Consider the following 18065-nt stretch of genomic DNA (forward strand, 5'->3'; position numbering starts at 1 on the left):
CTCTCACTGCCTAACTCTACCTGTCAAAAAAATAAAAAAATAAAAAAGTATAAGTAACATTACAAAAGGTGTAATTTCAGGACCCCTAGAACAAATTATTAACCAGAATATTGTATTATTTCAGTTTCCACGTATCTATGGATGTGCCATTCATAAAATTGCTTTCCATGAATCCTGCATTAAACTTTCCCTTCACTCTCTTTGTGTGTTTCATCATTATTTTTAGGCCTGCAATTCACCTTGTCATTCTGTAATTTTATGTTATCTCGTCAATGGAAGGTCTGCAGAGGGGCCACAAGATCAGCTTTTTAAGGAGATGGGCCATGGCAGTTCATTTTGCATCTCTGGTGCCAGACAAGGTGCCCTGAATCTATGGGGCTTTATTTTCTCCAAGTTTGTGAAGATCCAGAGGGACCAAGTCGACCTGAAGTGGATTTCTGAATGATCAAAGAAGATTTGGGACATAAGCTGCACACTGTCATATTACACGCCTTTTTATCCACTTATTTGAAAGTGCTTAATCCCCTCCAATGTTCTAGTAAGCTGGATCTTCATTAAACTAACTTTTCATTTCCTGACCATGCCAGAGTGGCTTTCTGTACAAGTGACGTGGTTAGTGAAGCTGGCAGATGAAAGAGGCCGGATACATCCCAGTGTAAGTTGCACTGACCACTGGCTCATATACCTCTGGTCCTTTCACCTCTCCCACATCCACTTCTCCGCATCTCCCCTCGTTCTCCTAATTCTGGCCTTGTACTTCTGATAGCCAAGGGACACCATATGGGCTGCTGGAACACTTTGCACTTCCATTCTCCCTTCTCCAGAGTGGTCATATAAAGCGCACCCTACATATCTTAGAGTCTGGTAAGAATGAAATGAGATCATTTATCTGAAAGAATATTGAAAATGAGAAGAATGAATGCAGACTTAAGATGTACAAATAATATTTATGACAGTGGAAATAGTCTCATTGTATTCTCCAGCACCCAAAACAACATCTGGAACTTGCTGGTAGAGTGCTTTATATTTACTGAAGAAAAGGAACTGAAAATGAGGTAGGGACCACACTTCAAAGCTCGGTAGTCAGCATCCTGGGCAGAAATTAAACATACCTGGCTGGTGACTCTGGTAGGTGTTGGACAACTATTATTTTTCTGCCAGGTATAACTGAGTTTAAATATGCAACAGAAAGCCTAAAAGCACACAATCTAAAAACGTTTAAACAAAAATTTGGTGTTATTTTTTAAAGATTTAGTTGTTTATTTACCGATTTGAAAGAGTAACAGAGAAGGAGAGAGAGAGAGAGAGAGAGAGATTGATTGATCATTCATCTGCTGGTTCATTCCCCAAATAGTCTCAACAGCTGGGGCTGGGCCAGGAAGCTCAAATTCCATCTGGGTATCCTACATAAATTGCAGAGATTAAGTTCTTAGGCTGTCTTCCAATACCTTCCCAGAAACATACAGGAAACTGGATTGGAAGCAGAGCAGCAGGGACCATTTTTTAAAACTAATCAACTGACTTATTTGAAAGGAAGAACGAGAGAGAGAGAGAGAGAATGAATGAATGAATAAGAATCTTCCTTCACTCCCCAAATGCCCCTAACAGCCAGGGTTGGACCACGCCAAAGCCAGAAGGCCAGAGCTCACAGTCCAGGTCTGCGGTGTGGGTGGCAGGAACCCCTTTATCTGCATTAACTTCCAGGATCCACTTTGGAGGTAGCTGGAACCAGAGTAGAGTCATGACTCTAACACAGCACTCAGATACAAGGCGGGAATTCTAAGCAGCATATAACTGCTGTGCAGAAGGCTTATCTATAGTGCTATTTTTAAAACTGCCGCTGCTCACTTGGCTAATCCTCCGCCTGTGGGACCCACAACCCGGGTTCTGTTCCCGGTTGGGGTGCTGGTCCTGTTCTGGTTGCTCCTCTTCCAGCCCAGCTCTCTGCTGTGGCCCAGGAAGGCAATGGAGGATAGCTCAAGTGCTTGGGCCCTGCACCAGCATGGGAGACCAGGAGGAAGCACCTGGCTCCTGGCTTCGGATCAGTGCAGCGCGCCAGCCGTAGCAGCCATTTGGGGGGCTGAACCAACGGAAGAAAGTCCTTTCTCTCTGTCTCTCTCTCTCTCTGTCTAACTCTGCCTGTCAAAAAAAAAAAAAAAAAAAAAAAAACCAACCTGGCATTTGATGATGACAACTAAAGTACAAAAATGTTTGAAGGTGCATTGTTTTGAACAAATTAAGCATTTTTACTCCTTTCTATCTCTGTAGTCAATGTAACAACATGAGGACTAACTCATTTATTTATGTCTTCTCTTTCATGTATCAAAACTCTTCTTTAACTATTCACTCATGCATTTATTTTTATCAACACAATTTTTTTCTAAAACAATCCAAATATACCAGACACAAGTTATAAACATGAAATTTAGATTTCATTATACAATAATCCTACTGATAAAGTGTCCACATGAACAATAGGTAGAGATTTTTATTTCTGAATGTGTAGAGTAAAAACCATACCAAAACCAGAGATTTCCAAAACCAGTGTTGCTTCCAATAATGTATAAAAATATTCAATTAAGTCCTACTTTAATTCATGCTTATGTAAAGAATAGGTCACCTGGAGTACTGTAGAAGGAAGAGAAAGCATATTGTAAAACCATGCAGACCACTAAAAAATAAAAACAGCAAATCTGCTAAATGACACATGTATAAACTAAGCTGAAGTCTGCTATTTTTTATTTTGTTCAAAGAAAAAGGTGTCAAGTACATTGTTTTCTTCTATAATATTTAATATTGTAATCATCTATAGCCACGTATCCCAAAGCAAGAGAATTTTCTGTCAGCTCAAATCTGGTATGTTAATTTTCCAGTTAACAAATTAGAGTAACAATTTTATTGGAAGAAATTAATACAACCAGATTTTAAAATATGGATAGAAAGCATTTTATACTTTAGAGAATTCGGACATAAAAGATGATGTATTAATCTTACTTCTTTAAAGTAATTCTAAAACATTGATTCTTCTCAATAAAGAAATTTACACACTGAATTCTAGAATCAATTTATTGTTTTTAAAGTGATTATGGAATTTTTATTACTTTCTTATTTTAAAATGAAATGGAGGGTGTTGGTACAGTAATGAAAACACTACCTGGGTAGGAGGACCTGGGTACAAGTCCTAACTCAGCTTCCTATGCTAACTTCTAACTTCCTTCTAGTGGACAAGCTGGGAGAAAAGAGTTGACAGCTCAAGTACTTGGGTTCCCGCCACCCACACGGGACACATGCACTAGGTTCCAGTCTCCTGACTTTGACCTGATCATTGTGGGCACCTGGGGAGTAACAGATGGAAGATGTCTGATTGTCCCTCTGCCTTTCAAATAATTTTAATGAATCCAGTAATTTCAGGAATATGCATTTGATTACATGCATATTTCCTTGATCAGACTGCTCAAATATCTAGTTTTCAACATTAACTTACATATTAGGTAAATTAGTCTATATCTAAATAAATCTGTATTAGTCTGTGCATACTCATGGATATATATGCATGTTTCCTTGGTATCTTAGATAAATACAGTTGCTGGGGAAAATATTTTTGTCCTAGTGGGCTTGAAGATGTAACAACTACTTTATGAACTGTCAGTTCTAAACCAAAATATGTTATATATGTCTATAAATTATCATGCCAATCTGCATTATTGAGACAGGGAATTAAAGAGACTAGTCTTTTATACTTACTCCCCAAACAAAAGTTTGCTAACATATCTGCTCACACAAAAACAGATTGAATTAATTATTATGTTGTCATGCCGGATAAAATTACCATTCAGAAAAAAGTTTATTTCCTTTTATTAAACTGTGGCTTATCAACTTCTGTAAAACAAATGGAAAAAATTTAGTCTGGTCCAATTTTTGTGTTAATTCATTGATTTTACTAAGTTATTAAGCCATGAGTTGTTTTATAAATCTTCACAAAATACCATCTCTCAATATTATCACCTCCAGAAACACCACACACACACGCACACGCACACGCACACACAACTCCTGAAGCAATTAGCAAATATTCCCGCACTCCCTGTGTTTTATTAATGAGGCATATTGCATGAAAATTAACCCAATAAAACTTATCTGCCTGCTGGACAAAGAGGCCCAATGTTAAGCAAAACACACACATAAATAACTATATGAATATTTAATGTTTCTGTAATGTTGTTTATTTATATATCCATTATATTATTCCTAGAAACTCAGAGAATGTTTATAAGTTTCCCCATTCATAATCCTTCATCTCAAGCTGTTTTATTTCCTGAAATAAGTGTTTGAAATATGCTCACCTTACAGCTATAGAACCGGAGAAACAAAAAAAGAGTCAGAAAATATTGGCATCATTAAGCCCACAACTGTTACTGTTGTGCATAGTGTTAACAATTATTTCCAAAATTATTATTCTTTGGAGTGCGCTTGTGTTCCTCTAGGTTATGATGCCTCTATATCCCTTTCAAAGGACACGTTATTAATTTAATATAAATATAACCCTCTAGGGTCCTCCTGTCACTGCTATTTTTTATCAGGTCTGTATCTTGCCTCATTGTGATCACTGTGTCCAAGCATTTCAGGGATCATGCTGATCATTTTCTGTATTTTCACAGTCTCATCAAATACTCATCAAATTCCACCTTCTGTTCCACTCGCTCTGCCCCTATCTGGACAATTATCGCTGTATAAATTGTTCAGCTGAATTTTATAGAAGGAATTATAACCCTATCTCTACCCTTTGACTTCAAGTTTTGCGAGTGCTTATTTTCGCATATGTTTCTGCTAAAACTTACTTTCTATCCTTTCCAGTAAGTAACATAAAATTTAGTACATTCAACTCCTACTGCCACAAAAGGCTTTATTCTCTAGAAGGAACCTTGAAGAAGGGGAATGAAGTGGGCAATGGCTATCCTGAAAGAGGGAAAGGTTGGCTGGAGGTGGAGAGAACGCAGCGCTGAGATCCCCTTGCTACTTGTGAATTGCAGGCATCGTGGGTCAGGAAAAATAGCTAACTATAGGTACAGAAATGCAGCACCAGACAGAGCACAGCCTCTGGAACTGAACTCGGGATTTCTGAGTCCACTCCCCATTATTTGCTGAGTGATAGAAATTGACTAAAGACAACTCCACTTAAGCCTCTGTGAATGACACACAAACTGGAGGTGAAATACTTAACTAAATAACTTTTATCTAACACATTACCTATCTTATAATAATATATTGTTTTAAATATATTATTTGAATACATGTATTTAAAATGAATGTTAGCTACTTTTATTATTATTTGGAAGGACCCATGAATTATGGAAACTACACATTTGTTACAGTGCTAAGATGTACAATTGTAGGAGTTTTCTTTTGCAACTTCATCTGTTCCTGTAAAGGATCAAATAAGAGCAGCAGGTGCTCTGGTGCTGAGAAACTGCAAAGCTTACCAAGGTATTCAAACATTGACTCTCATACTTAGTTTAAAAATAAAAAGTTTAAAAACTAAATAAAAATTAAAACAGTTTGAAAAAATACTATTATTAACTAGATATCCTAAGTATTTTCTCCAGGGATTCCACAGTTTAAAAATGTGTTAAATGTAATTGCAAGAATCTTCAACACATTTCATCTCTTCATTATTATCATCATAAACACAAACTTCAGGCTTCAAGTGTTTATATCTCCAAAAGTGAGAATTAAACAAGCAATCTATGTAGATCTTATGATCTACAGCTCCTTGTATATTCATCTTTATGAGGATTATTATAAATTGGTCAAATTTTTGGCCAACAATAAAAATTTGGATAAACCTGATACAATTGTAGTTCAATGAAAATACAAGTTCATGTTTATGAAATATCTGAGGAGACTTTCTGTACCTTTGCATTGCTGCATTTTAACATGGTATATTACTTATTTTTTAAATAAAGCATTTAAAACATGGATATTCACACTCTGTTGAATATAGTGCATGTTTGGATAAAGTGTGAAAAGTTAGTGTTATATTACAGATATCTTTCATTCACGAATGCTCTGAAATGGGCATCTCTACATTTTCCAAATAAATCTACTTTACCAAGAACTTTTGAAGCGCAATACCAATTTTACTTAAGTTTTGTAGAAACCTGACACCACGTAGACAGACACAAAAATCAACAAGCATTTCAAGTGTCTCGCTGTCAGCTCTTTAGCTCCAACTACGTTCCTCCTTATTCACTTTTCCATTGTCTCAGCAAATCTACAATGATCTGAAGGCCACTATTTTAGCTTGTCCCAAAATGTTTGGCTGACAATCCTAATTTTCTAATTCTAACAGAGAGTAGAGCATGTTGTCTTTTCTTCAGATGACTGGGTATTTTAAAGAAGGCACCAATTCACAGACCACAGCTAAAAAAACACAGAAGCATGCATACCCCTCAAATGTTGTCTTGAATTTATCTTGAGACTCAGAGACACAGTAGGAGTACAACTCCTTATCACTGCAAGCAGGGTATGGTCCCTCCGTGACACAGAAAGTGTTGGTGGAGAAGAAAATCGTGGTTGGGTGACAGCGGTATATCTTCTAATCCAGGAAGAAAAAAAGCATGCTTTAATCAGTGAGATAAGACACAGTATGGTGTCAGGATAAAGAGCATATCTTACAGCCAGACACTGGGATATGAATACATTCTCCTTATTTCTAGTTGTGTGAATGTGCAGTTATTTGTCTTATCTGTAAATGAGTTAGCACTGTTCTCATACTGTTAAGTATGTATGTGGTAAGTGATGCATATATGTATGGTTTTTTTTTTTTAAAGATTTTATATATTCATTTGAGAGGCAGAGTTACAGAGAGTGAGAGAGAGAAAAACAGAGAGAAAGGTCTTCCTTCCATTGGTTCCCCCCCCCCCCAAAAATGGCTGCTACAGCCGGAGCTATGCTGATCTGAAGCCAGGAGCCAGGTGCTTCCTCCTGGTCTCCCATGTGGGTGCAGGGCCCAAGGACTTGGGCCATCCTCCACTGCCTTTCTGGGCCACAGCAGAGAGCTGGACTGGAAGAGGAGCAGCCGGGACTAGAACACAGTGCCCATATGTGATGCCGGCACCTCAGGCAGAAGATTAGCCAAGTGAGCCATGGTGCCGGCCCCATGTATGTATGTATTACATGTGTATTATCTCTTGCTTAAAATCAGTGTAGAGTAGAACAATACTCATTCAGTGTTAGCCATTGTTATCAGAAGTTTAGACACTGTTAGCCATTAAGTTTGTGTCTTGCAGATTCAGGCATAAGGGCTTTTTTTTTTCTTCACAGGCTAAGCCAGTTATAATTTTATAATTTGAATCTCAGGGGGAACGGCTGTGTAACTGTAGCCCTATTACTATTGTCACTGTTTGGCACTTATATATAGTTCAGGACATCCAAGCAAAAAATAAGGTATTCAACCTCTTAGAGGCTTCATTACCCTAGGCCATAGTTTTTCTCAAATTCTCTTGAGACACCTAGAGTAAAACATCTTTTAAAGAATGTCTAAGAATCAGTTTATTGATTGCTTCTTAAAGGAAATTAAAGTCAGAGAGAGAGGTGGGAGAGAATATATTTATTGTATTTTCCTTGAAGCTCTAGTTTTTAGATCTGAGAATTCTATGCTTACACAGAAAGCAAATTCAAAAATTTTAAACACAGGTACAAGATAACCACACACTTATTTTGCTATAGCTTGGATGCCTAAATTCAAATTGCAGTATCACTATCAACTTGCTTCGGGTAATTCCCACAGCTAGTTAGAAACTGTAACTCCTCTCACAGAACAGTGGCTCTCAAACTATTCTGCTCACGACCCACAGTAACACACGTTTTGTACTGCAACCAGGAAATGCACGCTGGCTGGAAAGTCAGATATTCAAACACCAGTGTTTACATCATGCTGCATGCTCTAGGTGGTCCCACGCCTCAGCTCTGCTCTGCCTGCAAACAGAAGCCAACGCTGAAGAACTCTGTTGGCTTTTGTAATCCCCTGCATAGAAGTTGTTTCCAAATTCTCATATTTGGCCTCATTTCTTCCATGGTGTCTATCATGATACCATTGTCCTCCCCCTGACCAACCCCGTTTACCAATTAGACCAGAAGAAATCATCAATGCAAAATAGGAGAGGCTGCTTCATTCTGAGCAGACATTTCTATCTCAAGGGTCCTTCAGGGGAGAAGGTGCTCAATCCAAGGAACTGCATAGGAATTATTATCTGGAGTCCCTGCCAGTCTGGCTGTAGCCTCCTGTCTCCTGTGTTTTTCTATAACCCCATTCCTGGCATATTCCTGAGAGGTTTGTGTACTGACAATTAAAACAAATGCAAACTGACTATTCCTTCTCCCCACAATTCAAAGTAAGAAGAAAAATATGTTAGGATTTTATTTCCTATTATATTATCTCTGCTTCCTTCCTTTCTGATATCTTAGAATTAAGTATTTTCTTTTGTTTTTTCAGGTTCATTAATCTTTTCTTCTCTAATATCTAATCTGCTGTTAATTCCAACCAGTTATATTTTTCAGTTCACATGCTGAAATTTTTCATCACTAGAACTTTGATTTGGGTATTTTTTTTTCTTTCTTGACTGTATTCAGCATGTTCAGTCTTTCCTCTAGCTTTGTGAATACAGGAAACGCAGGTAAAGCAAATGTCTCAATGCCATTTTACTAATTCTACCATTTGTGTCATTTACAAGCTAGTTTTGATAGATTGATTTATCTTTACCTGTGGGGGGGGGCGGGGTTTGGCATGCCTGGTAATTTTTATTTGGATGCTAGCCATTTTATCCATTTTAACTTACTGGATAATGAATTTTTTATTCTATTAATATTCTTGATCCTTTCTCTATATTATGGTTAAGTTCCCTAGAAACAGATTCTTTTGTATGTTTCTAAGTTTCTTGGGCATTTTGTCTTGTGCAACAGGCAATAAGGTTCTAAGGTTCATTCCTGAGAATTACAAGGTTTTCTACTTTGGTTAGTGGAAATGGAATATTCCCAGATGCTTCCACTGGTTTTTTTATGTAGTTTTTTTCCCCCAATTTCTCCATATGCATGCACTGATCAGAACTTTATTTAATACAAGGAACTGAGTGGATCTCCAGAGTTGTACCTCTCTTCTCCCTGGCCCACAGTCCTGCATATTTTAGCCACCTCAGACTCCCGATATGTCCAGTTCTGTATCCCTTAACTCAGGAACACCACAGGGTCTGCTGGGTTCCCACGCCCATTGGTATACTTGGAAACGGTCTCCAGGAAGTAATCCAGAGCACTCATGGGATATACTAAGCTTGCTGGTTTCCTACCCCAAAAAGAATCTGTTTTCATGAACGTAAAATGTCTTGAGAGTCATTGTTCCACACATTTTGACTTTTTTGAAAACTTGTTTCAGACAGGAGAGTAAATCCAGTCTATTGTGTAATATAGGATTTCTTCTTTTTGTTTTAATCAATAATCTTGGGCTAGAGGAAAAATTCTCAGCAATCATTTACACTCAGCAATTTTGTTGGTGTATCTCTATTTTATTTACAATGATAGGTGGGAGGTCAACTTCTTATCACTTGGAATCAAAATGAGAACTTAACTCCAACAAGTTTAAAATAACTTTGCCTAATTCCATCTATGATCTTGAAATATATTTATAAACTAAAGTGAGGCTTGACTTTAAATCTTTCAATAGAGACCAAAGATACACTCGTATTTCTTAAGAAATCATTTTAAAACAGTACTTTTTCTGGTTCTAATATAGTTATTTCCATAGGGTTACTCATTTAGCATTCACAAAAATTTTTTTAAAAGTTGGATTAATCCTATTCTCCTCATTTTCCTTCATCTAATTCCTTAAAAGATACATCAAGTGTTTCATCTGGAATAGGCAAGATCCTTTTCTTCCACTCAGTTTCTATCTGAACTTTATTAGGATATTCTGTTCAATTTGAGTCATGGTAAATGAAGTGGGATATAGAAAAACAGAATTGCAGAGAGCTTAGAGGCAGAGCAAAATCAATCACCGCAATGCTGGGAAATGTGCCCTAGGAGGAAAGGCTAAAGGACTCAGTGTACACACCGCGAACATTGAAAGGAAACTTAATAGCACGTTTCATGTACATGAAAGAATATTTGATGGGCAGCAGTGAGCAGCTCTTTTGTTTGTAAATTGAGGGCACCACTTCCATAGTCTCCTAGCTGATCCCCCTGTCACATGCCTCATTTTCTTCACAGTACTATCCATCTAACCCAGGGCTGGAGAACCAATATTACTCAAAGGACATTTTCATTCATCTTTCCCCTCTTCAGCAACTTGCAAGGACTCTTCCTAACCCACTGCATCAAACCAGAACTCCAGTAACCGACATCCAGAGCCCTTCACCCAGCGATGCGACTCTTCTCCAGTTTGCCCTTGCAAGCACCTCCATCTGTGCCACTCTCCTATGTCCCAATTCCTGACCTCACTTATCCTTAAGGCTTTTTCCAATTTTTTAAAAGTCAAAATACATGCCTTACCCAGTCTTTTCTGCTGATCACGCCTACAAACTCTAAAACTGACACAAACTTGTTTTTTGAAAGACAAACATTTTAGGGCTAATGCTGTGGTGCAAGCAGGTTAAAAACCATGGCCTGCAGCACCAGCATCCCATATGGGCACCAGTTCTAGTGCCGGCTACTCCACTTCTGATCCAGCTCCCTGCTAATATGCCAGGGAAAACAGTAGAAGATGGCTGAAGTCCTTGGGCCCTTGTACTCATGTGGGAGACCCGGTAGAAGCTTCTGGCTCCTGGCTTCTGAGGCTATTTGGGGAATGAACCAGCAGATGGAAGACCTTCTTCTCTTTCTCTCTGCCTCTCTGTAACTCTGTCTTTCAAATAAATAAATCTTTGAAAAAAATTCATATTAAACATTTTCTAAGTCTAAATCTTATTAAACTCAGTTTAGCTCACACAGATTCTTCAGGTTTACTATGTAAAGATAGGTTTCCTCATTGCAACTGATTGTGCAGGGAGTCCAGGGAACAACTTCAGGGGAAAATGTACACTGTAGCCTCCATGAGTGCCATGTGCACCTGGGCCATGGCATGTTTGGGCCTGTGACCACCCTTTTATTTCTTCCTTACTAGTAGTATAGATGTAATTAACTCACTCCTAAGGCTGGGCTTCAACACCCCGGACCGCTCCACCTACCCCTATCACGTGGATGTGCTACCCCTGTCCAGCCTCAACTTCTGTTCGCCTCCCCCAGATCACCTAACCTGTCCTGCTCTCACACGAAGTTCCCCAACCTTGGTGCTGCCAGGGGAGCAAGGTCATCATTTGATATCCTGTTTGAATTGCAGGGTTTTCAGCAGCACCCCTGGCCTCCCTCCACGCGTGCATACACATGTACATGTGTGTGTGCACACACACACAGATGCTACAGCACCTCCCACCTTGTGAAAGTCAAAAATGTCCCCAGCCATCATCATATGTCCTTAAAGAGGAAGGTAAAATCACTCCTGATTGAAAATCAGTTATACCAAATCAGCAATTCCCCAAACACCAAAAATTAATGGCTCAACACCTTTGATCCATGTGGTTCCTTCTCCCTTTATAGTCTACATGTAAAGGAAAACTTGAAAGGCTCAGGATAGCATATGGAAGACAAACCAACAAAGAAACAAAGCAACTACCACAGTCACAACCACACTCTTGCAGGTGTCAACACCTTCAGTAAGCAGAACTACACTCCTAGACAGAATTTTTGTCTTCTTTCTGCTAATACCCATTTGTGTTTTATGCATTTTCCCCTGTTGCACTCATCAAACTTCCTCATTGTTTATAAGACAAGGAGGCGGCGGCTGAGAAATCGAGGAGCAGGAAGAGACTGACCAAGGAGGACAGGACTGGAACCCAGCATCCATTCTCCCTGTTCCTCCCTGAGCCTTGTGATCAAAGTGCTGTGGACAGCTGAACTCCAATCCAAGTCATTCTTCCCCAAGGCACCGTCAGACTGTGCCAAGACTCAAGACATCCAAGATAACACACAGGAGTGTTGATCTGCACACATGGACTTGCCCTTCCCTGAAGACAAGAGCAGACACAGATAGCATTTGCTTTTCAACTCCTCTTCTTTGAGGGGCAGGGAGGATCCATGAACTCGCAGAAAACTGAGCACCCTCCAGCCGATCCCTGAGACTGTTCACTCTCTACTATGCATTTTCAGGAGTCACCTCTGCTTATCTCAACAATCATATTTAGCCCCTGAGAGTGACTCTGTGGGAAGTTTTACAGATACACAGTGCCCTAGACTGACCTCCAGAATATCACAATCCACAGGATATTCATCTGAGTATTTCAAATAAGAGATTTATTAAACACCAACAGTCATGGACATTATCAAGTTGGTGTCCATTAACTTTTAAGTTAATGCAAAATGTTATGTCAGTGTCAGCCTGTTTTGGCCCACAGATGCCCTTCTGCACTGCAACGTGGTGAGACTCCAAAGTCTCAGGGGCTTAAGTCTGGGCTCAGAGCTCCAGCTTCATTATTTTTAAGACTTTAATTTATGCACTAAATATTCCTTGCTAGCAATATTCTAGGAACTGACCACCTGAGCTGGCTCCCAACCTCAGGAGTCCCTCAGAAGAATCACACCAACCATCAGCTACAAACCGCTGACCTCTGTAAAAATCAGACAGAATGGAGGCTCAGGAAATTTTTTTAGGTATAAAGTCACTAAAATACTCCATTTGAAGGATAATTAAGACTTCTCCTGAAAGAAAAAGGGGAAGAACTGTCCAGCAATAAAAAAATATATATATAAAAAAACTTAAGCACTAAGCCAGCAGCTCGAAACAGCCAGTGTGACTTGAAAAATGGCAGAAACATCTTATAGACCTTGCCTGTGGCTTACACTAGCAAACCAGATGTGGCGGTCTGTGGCCCCTCATTTTTAAAGCGCCTCAGTGGTCAGGACTGTCAGCTAATTCTCACAAGCTTGTATGTCCTGGGCAATTCTTAAGCCCTTATTCAATGTGCTAGGATCTAAGTGGACAGCAGCCAGCACATTCTGAATAGGGTATGCTGCTATTGTGTGGGTGTGTGTGCATGTATATGCGCATTGACTATCCTGTTTACAGCTTCCTGTCTTTAGAACAAAATGCTCCCTAGAATCAGAGATGAACATGCATCTACATAACTGCTGGAAGTAGGTTCACTGAATCACTATTGTCTCCTCTTGAATGTTTTCCAGAAGTTAGTCCTGCTCTATCTACCTGCTTTGTGGATTAAGAAAAAGCAGGAAACTAAGTTCTCTTTCAAAAATAAATCTACAGAAGAGGACTTTTGTGAATGTTTTGCTTTACTGAGCAAACTTCCAGATTGCAGAACCACAAATACTATAATCAGCTTTTCAGTTTTTAAAGGTCTATCCAAATGGCAATATGGCCCACAACAATCTGGGATTAACTCATCACATCTCCTGTGATAAATCTCCAAATTGCATGTCAAGTAGAAAAATATAAAACAGAATGAATATGGTGAAATTTGGAGAGATTGGCATAAACCTATAATTATAAATGCACAACTCTAGTTGTATTTTCCACATCAAGAGCCAGATGGGGACGAGAAACACACAAATCTACTAGGAAGTCATCAGGCTGTAGCCAGCTGAATCCACAGACTCCTCTTAGTGAAACAAGTAACAGGAGACTGGGGCGTTGTATGCATCAAATGCAAAGCTGTGGGGCCACAGCACCACTGTGAATGGGTTCTTCTCAAGGAAAGGATGTGAGTTTAACCAGGACACTACATCCAACTTCTTGATTACTAACTGCAAGAAGAGGAACAGGCCACATGATACTATGAGGTAGAAAAACAATTACACAAATAAGCTAGACATTCTCTTCGAGAAAGCCAGTGGCATAAAAAAGGAACACTTAGGAAGGTGGGGACTGAGATGGACTAAACCTACCAACTAAAAGCAATGCCTTACCTTAATCGGATTCTTGGTTCAGAGGTAGGCAACATCCTTATACAAGTTGTATAAGGCCCACAAAAATCATCTGGTATGGCCCTGCCAAGTCAACTATAGGTTGGACTCGAAATTCTGTAAGTCGGGGCTGGCATGGTGATGTAGAGGGTAAAGCTGCCGCCTGCAATGCCAGCATCCCATACAGATACCTGTTGGAGTCCCGGGTGCTCCACTTCTGAACCAGCTCCCTGCTAACAGACTAGGAAAACCCAAAATGGCACAAGTGCTTAAGACCCTAGCACACACATGGGAGACCCAGAAGAACTCCTGACTTTAGCCTGGCACAGCCCTGGCCATTGCTGCCATTGGGGTGTGAAACGGCAGATGGAAAAGCTTGCTCCCTGTCTTTTCCACCTGTCTATCTTTGTCTCTAACACTGACTTTCAAATGAGAAAAAAAAAACTTTTTTAAAAAGAAATTCAATAAATCTAGGGCAGGCTAACTTTTAAGCCGATAATTTTGTATGACCTGAGAACATTATAAATACTCAAATAGCCCTTGGCAGAAAAAAGGTCTCTACTGCTGGAAGAGACTCATGTCTAACTGTTGAAATTTCACAATATTTTTCAAAATATATTAGATAGTATTAAGGAGTCTTGTTAATTTTGTTGAAGGCCTTACTGACACTATTTGGTATCAGAATGACAAGCATTGTCTCTATGGTTGATACAAAAATACAGAGGCTTAAAATGTCCTATTTATGATTTATTTTAACATAATTCAGATAAAAGGATAGCAAATGTGCATTAAGCATTTGAATCTACATAGTGAGAATGACTATGGGAGTCACGTTATGATCTATTTCCTTTCCATATGTTTCAAAGTTTCCATTAAAAACACAGAGTTGGTTTGACACAATTAGAAATGTTAATATTAAGTTGGTTAAGATTTACTGGGCATTGTTAAACAGACTTTGCTTTTGTTTTCTTATATCAGTTAACAGCATTAGAAATCTTTATTTAAAAATGTTTATAAGATAGCTAAAAATATTCTAATTGTCATTTTGATGTCCATGTAAGGTATGGAGTTTGACCTTGATTAACTTGTTATTCATTTACTTATATATTATACTCATTCAAGAAATTATTTACAGTGGCATCTAAGGAAAAATATTGTAAGGAATTTTTTATTTATTTTGTTGCCCCATAGATTTACTTGCTACCAAAATGATGTGAATTTCAATTTTGTCATGTGTAAAATGAGAATATTAATAAATCCCTCACCATTATGTGAGGGATAAATGAAGCAGTCAGTAAAAAGTGCTAAAATTCTTTGGTAACTAGTGGATAGAGGAGCCATTATAAATCAGGATGCTACCAAGGACCGTGCAGACAGATAAGATCCCATACTACTTTCCAAAGGATGCTTTTGGATTGAGAACATTGCCCAACTCCTGCTGCTCAGAGGAAACCCAGCAAACTTTATTACACATGCCATTTGTTTCTTAAAAAGTAGAATTTAAAAAAAAGTGGAAGCAGGGGGCCAGTGTTGTGGCAAAGCTGGTTAAGACACCTCTTGTGACACTGGCATCCTCACTGGAGTTCCAGCTGCTGGAGTCCCAGATACTTCGCTTAGATTCAGCTTTGTGCTAGTGTGCTTGGAAAGGTAGCAGATGATGGTCTAAATATTTGGACCCCTGCCACCCACGTGAGAGATGGAGATGAAGTTCCTGCCTCCCAGCTTGGGCCTGGCCCATGTGAGGAGGGAACAAGCTAAAAAGATCTTTTCCTGTATATTCCTCTGCCTTTCAAACAAGTAAATCTTAACCAAAAAAAAAAAAAAAAAAAAAAAAGTGGAGGCAGGAAGTGAACCCAGGCACTCCAGAATGAGATGTGAGCATCTCAAGGCCAGTTTAACCTCCTGCACCACAACACCTTCCCCCCTCTCCAGCCCCTGCTCTCTTATTTTAAGTGGTGTGGATTCTGTTGGTTTCTCTGTGGTGCTTTGAGCTTTTCAAGATTTGCTTTATTTAACAATTGTTGTATTGTCTTGTAATTAATATTCGTGCATAAAAGAGTCAAACTCCCAACTTACCCCTATAATCTAAAATTACTCAAACTATGAGAATTAACAAATTTCATCAGGAAGTTGTTTTCTGTATTGCAGAATAATATTACTTCAGTTACTGAGAATGTAAAATAAAAATTATAAAGTGTTCAAAAGTTTAAGACCAATGTGAGGTACCATTCATATTTCCCCAATAAGCTTGAGTTAGGAAACAGTGGAATTACTGTAATCTCTATTTATTTATTTTAGTTGAAAGACACAGCTACAGGCCGGTGTCGTGGTTCAACAGGCTAATCCTCTGCCTAGCGGCCCCGGCACACCAGATTCTAGTCCCGGTCGGGGCGCCAATTCTGTCCCGGTTGCCCCTCTTCCAGGCCAGCTCTCTGCTATGGCTCAGGAGTGCAGTGGAGGATGGCCCAAGTCCTAGGGCCCTGCACCCCATGGGAGACCAGAAGAAGCACCTGGCTCCTGCCTTTGGATCAGTGCGGTGCGCCAGCCGCAGCACACCGGCCGCGGCGGCCATTGGAGGGTGAACCAGCGGCAAAGGAAGACCTTTCTCTCTGTCTCTCTCTCTCACTGTCCACTCTGCCTGTCAAAAAAATAAAAAAATTAAAAAAAAAAAAGAGACACAGCTACAGAAAAAGGGGAAGAAACAATGAGAGAGATTTTTTATCTGCTGGTTCACTCCACAAATGGTCACAAGGTCTGGGCTTCATCCAGGTCTCCTGCATGGGCGCAGGGGCCTAGGCACTTGAATCATCTTCTGCTGCCTTCCTGGGTGTACTGGCAGGGAGCTGGATCAGAAGTGGAGCAGCTGCAACACAGACTGGTACCCATGTGGGATGCTGCATGAAGTAGTTTAATGAACACACTGCCCCACAGCGCCAGTCCCAACAGTTCCTCCTTGTTCACACTCTGTGGTTTCAGTTACCTGTTTTCAACCACAGTCTGAAAGTGCTACACGGAAACATCTAGAAATAAATACTTAAGTTTCCAATAACTGCTCTGAATAGTATGATGAACTCTTGCACCCTCCTGCTTCCTGTTAGTCACTGAGTAGCCATTTTGGTTCTCAGTTGCCCTGTCACAGTATCGTACTGTTTGTGTTCACATATTTCACTTAATAACGGCCCCGAAGCACTGTCGTATGATGCTGGCAACTTGGATGTAACACAGAGACGTTGTAAAGTGCTTCCTTCAAGTGCAAAGTCACAGTCTCCACTCAGTAGGGAAGAAGTCAAGGCCCATGTCAGGGTCGCTAAGATCTGCAGCAAATCACTGTAAATTTATTTTTGGGCCTATTTTATAAATTAAACTTTATCGTAGGCATTTCTATATGGGATAAAAGATGGTTTGGTACACTGCAGGGTTTCTGCAAGTCACTGGAGAGCTTAGAATTTACTCCCTTTGGGTAAGATAGGGCCACCATGTACTGCTTTGCATACCACTACAATTATTTCTTGTATGTATTCTGAGAAACAGCAGGGCCAAAGAGATCTCTAGACTCTCCCTACTAAGGAAATAACATGCTATTTAAAAAGCCACAGTTCTAGAGGCATTCAAGAAACAGACTACCTAATTAAACAAGTTATTGTGCAGAGAGATCAGGTGGCAACCTTCCTTAATTGATTCTTAACAATTTTGTAAATATAGTGCTACCCATTGTGAAGTTGTGATTAAAAGCCCAGTGTTTTAATTTACAGTCTTCATTTACTGACCTGTTCATAGCTGTGTGTTGCAGGCTGAAGCCCAAGAGGAATGTTTTATTAATAATGTATCTGAGATGGAACTGTGACCGAATTTATGTTCCTCTAACAGACTTGGAAGGGTTCCACTTCCTAGGAGAGCTGGTTTCAGTAATCTTACTTCCCAACAAATGACAATGGCTCATATGGAGTGGGTGGGAGCTAGTCAAGTGGAACCAAGTTACTTGGCTGGTTCAACCAATTTATACAATTGATGAGGACATAACAAAATAATTACTCTTCTTATTCACAGGTCATTAAGACAAAGTTAGT

At 39.5% G+C, this 18065-nt stretch overlaps 1 protein-coding gene across 1 annotated transcript in view; it reads right to left on the minus strand.

Annotated features, from left to right (window-relative positions):
- The window catches only part of ZNF804B (zinc finger protein 804B), a 504210-nt gene that overhangs the window by 408038 nt on the left and 78107 nt on the right, over nt 1-18065 (minus strand). The gene's annotated exons all lie outside the window — the stretch shown is intronic.

Source organism: Lepus europaeus, chromosome 20 (assembly GCF_033115175.1).
Source record: "Lepus europaeus isolate LE1 chromosome 20, mLepTim1.pri, whole genome shotgun sequence".
In the NCBI taxonomy this organism is placed as follows: Eukaryota; Metazoa; Chordata; class Mammalia; order Lagomorpha; family Leporidae; genus Lepus; species Lepus europaeus.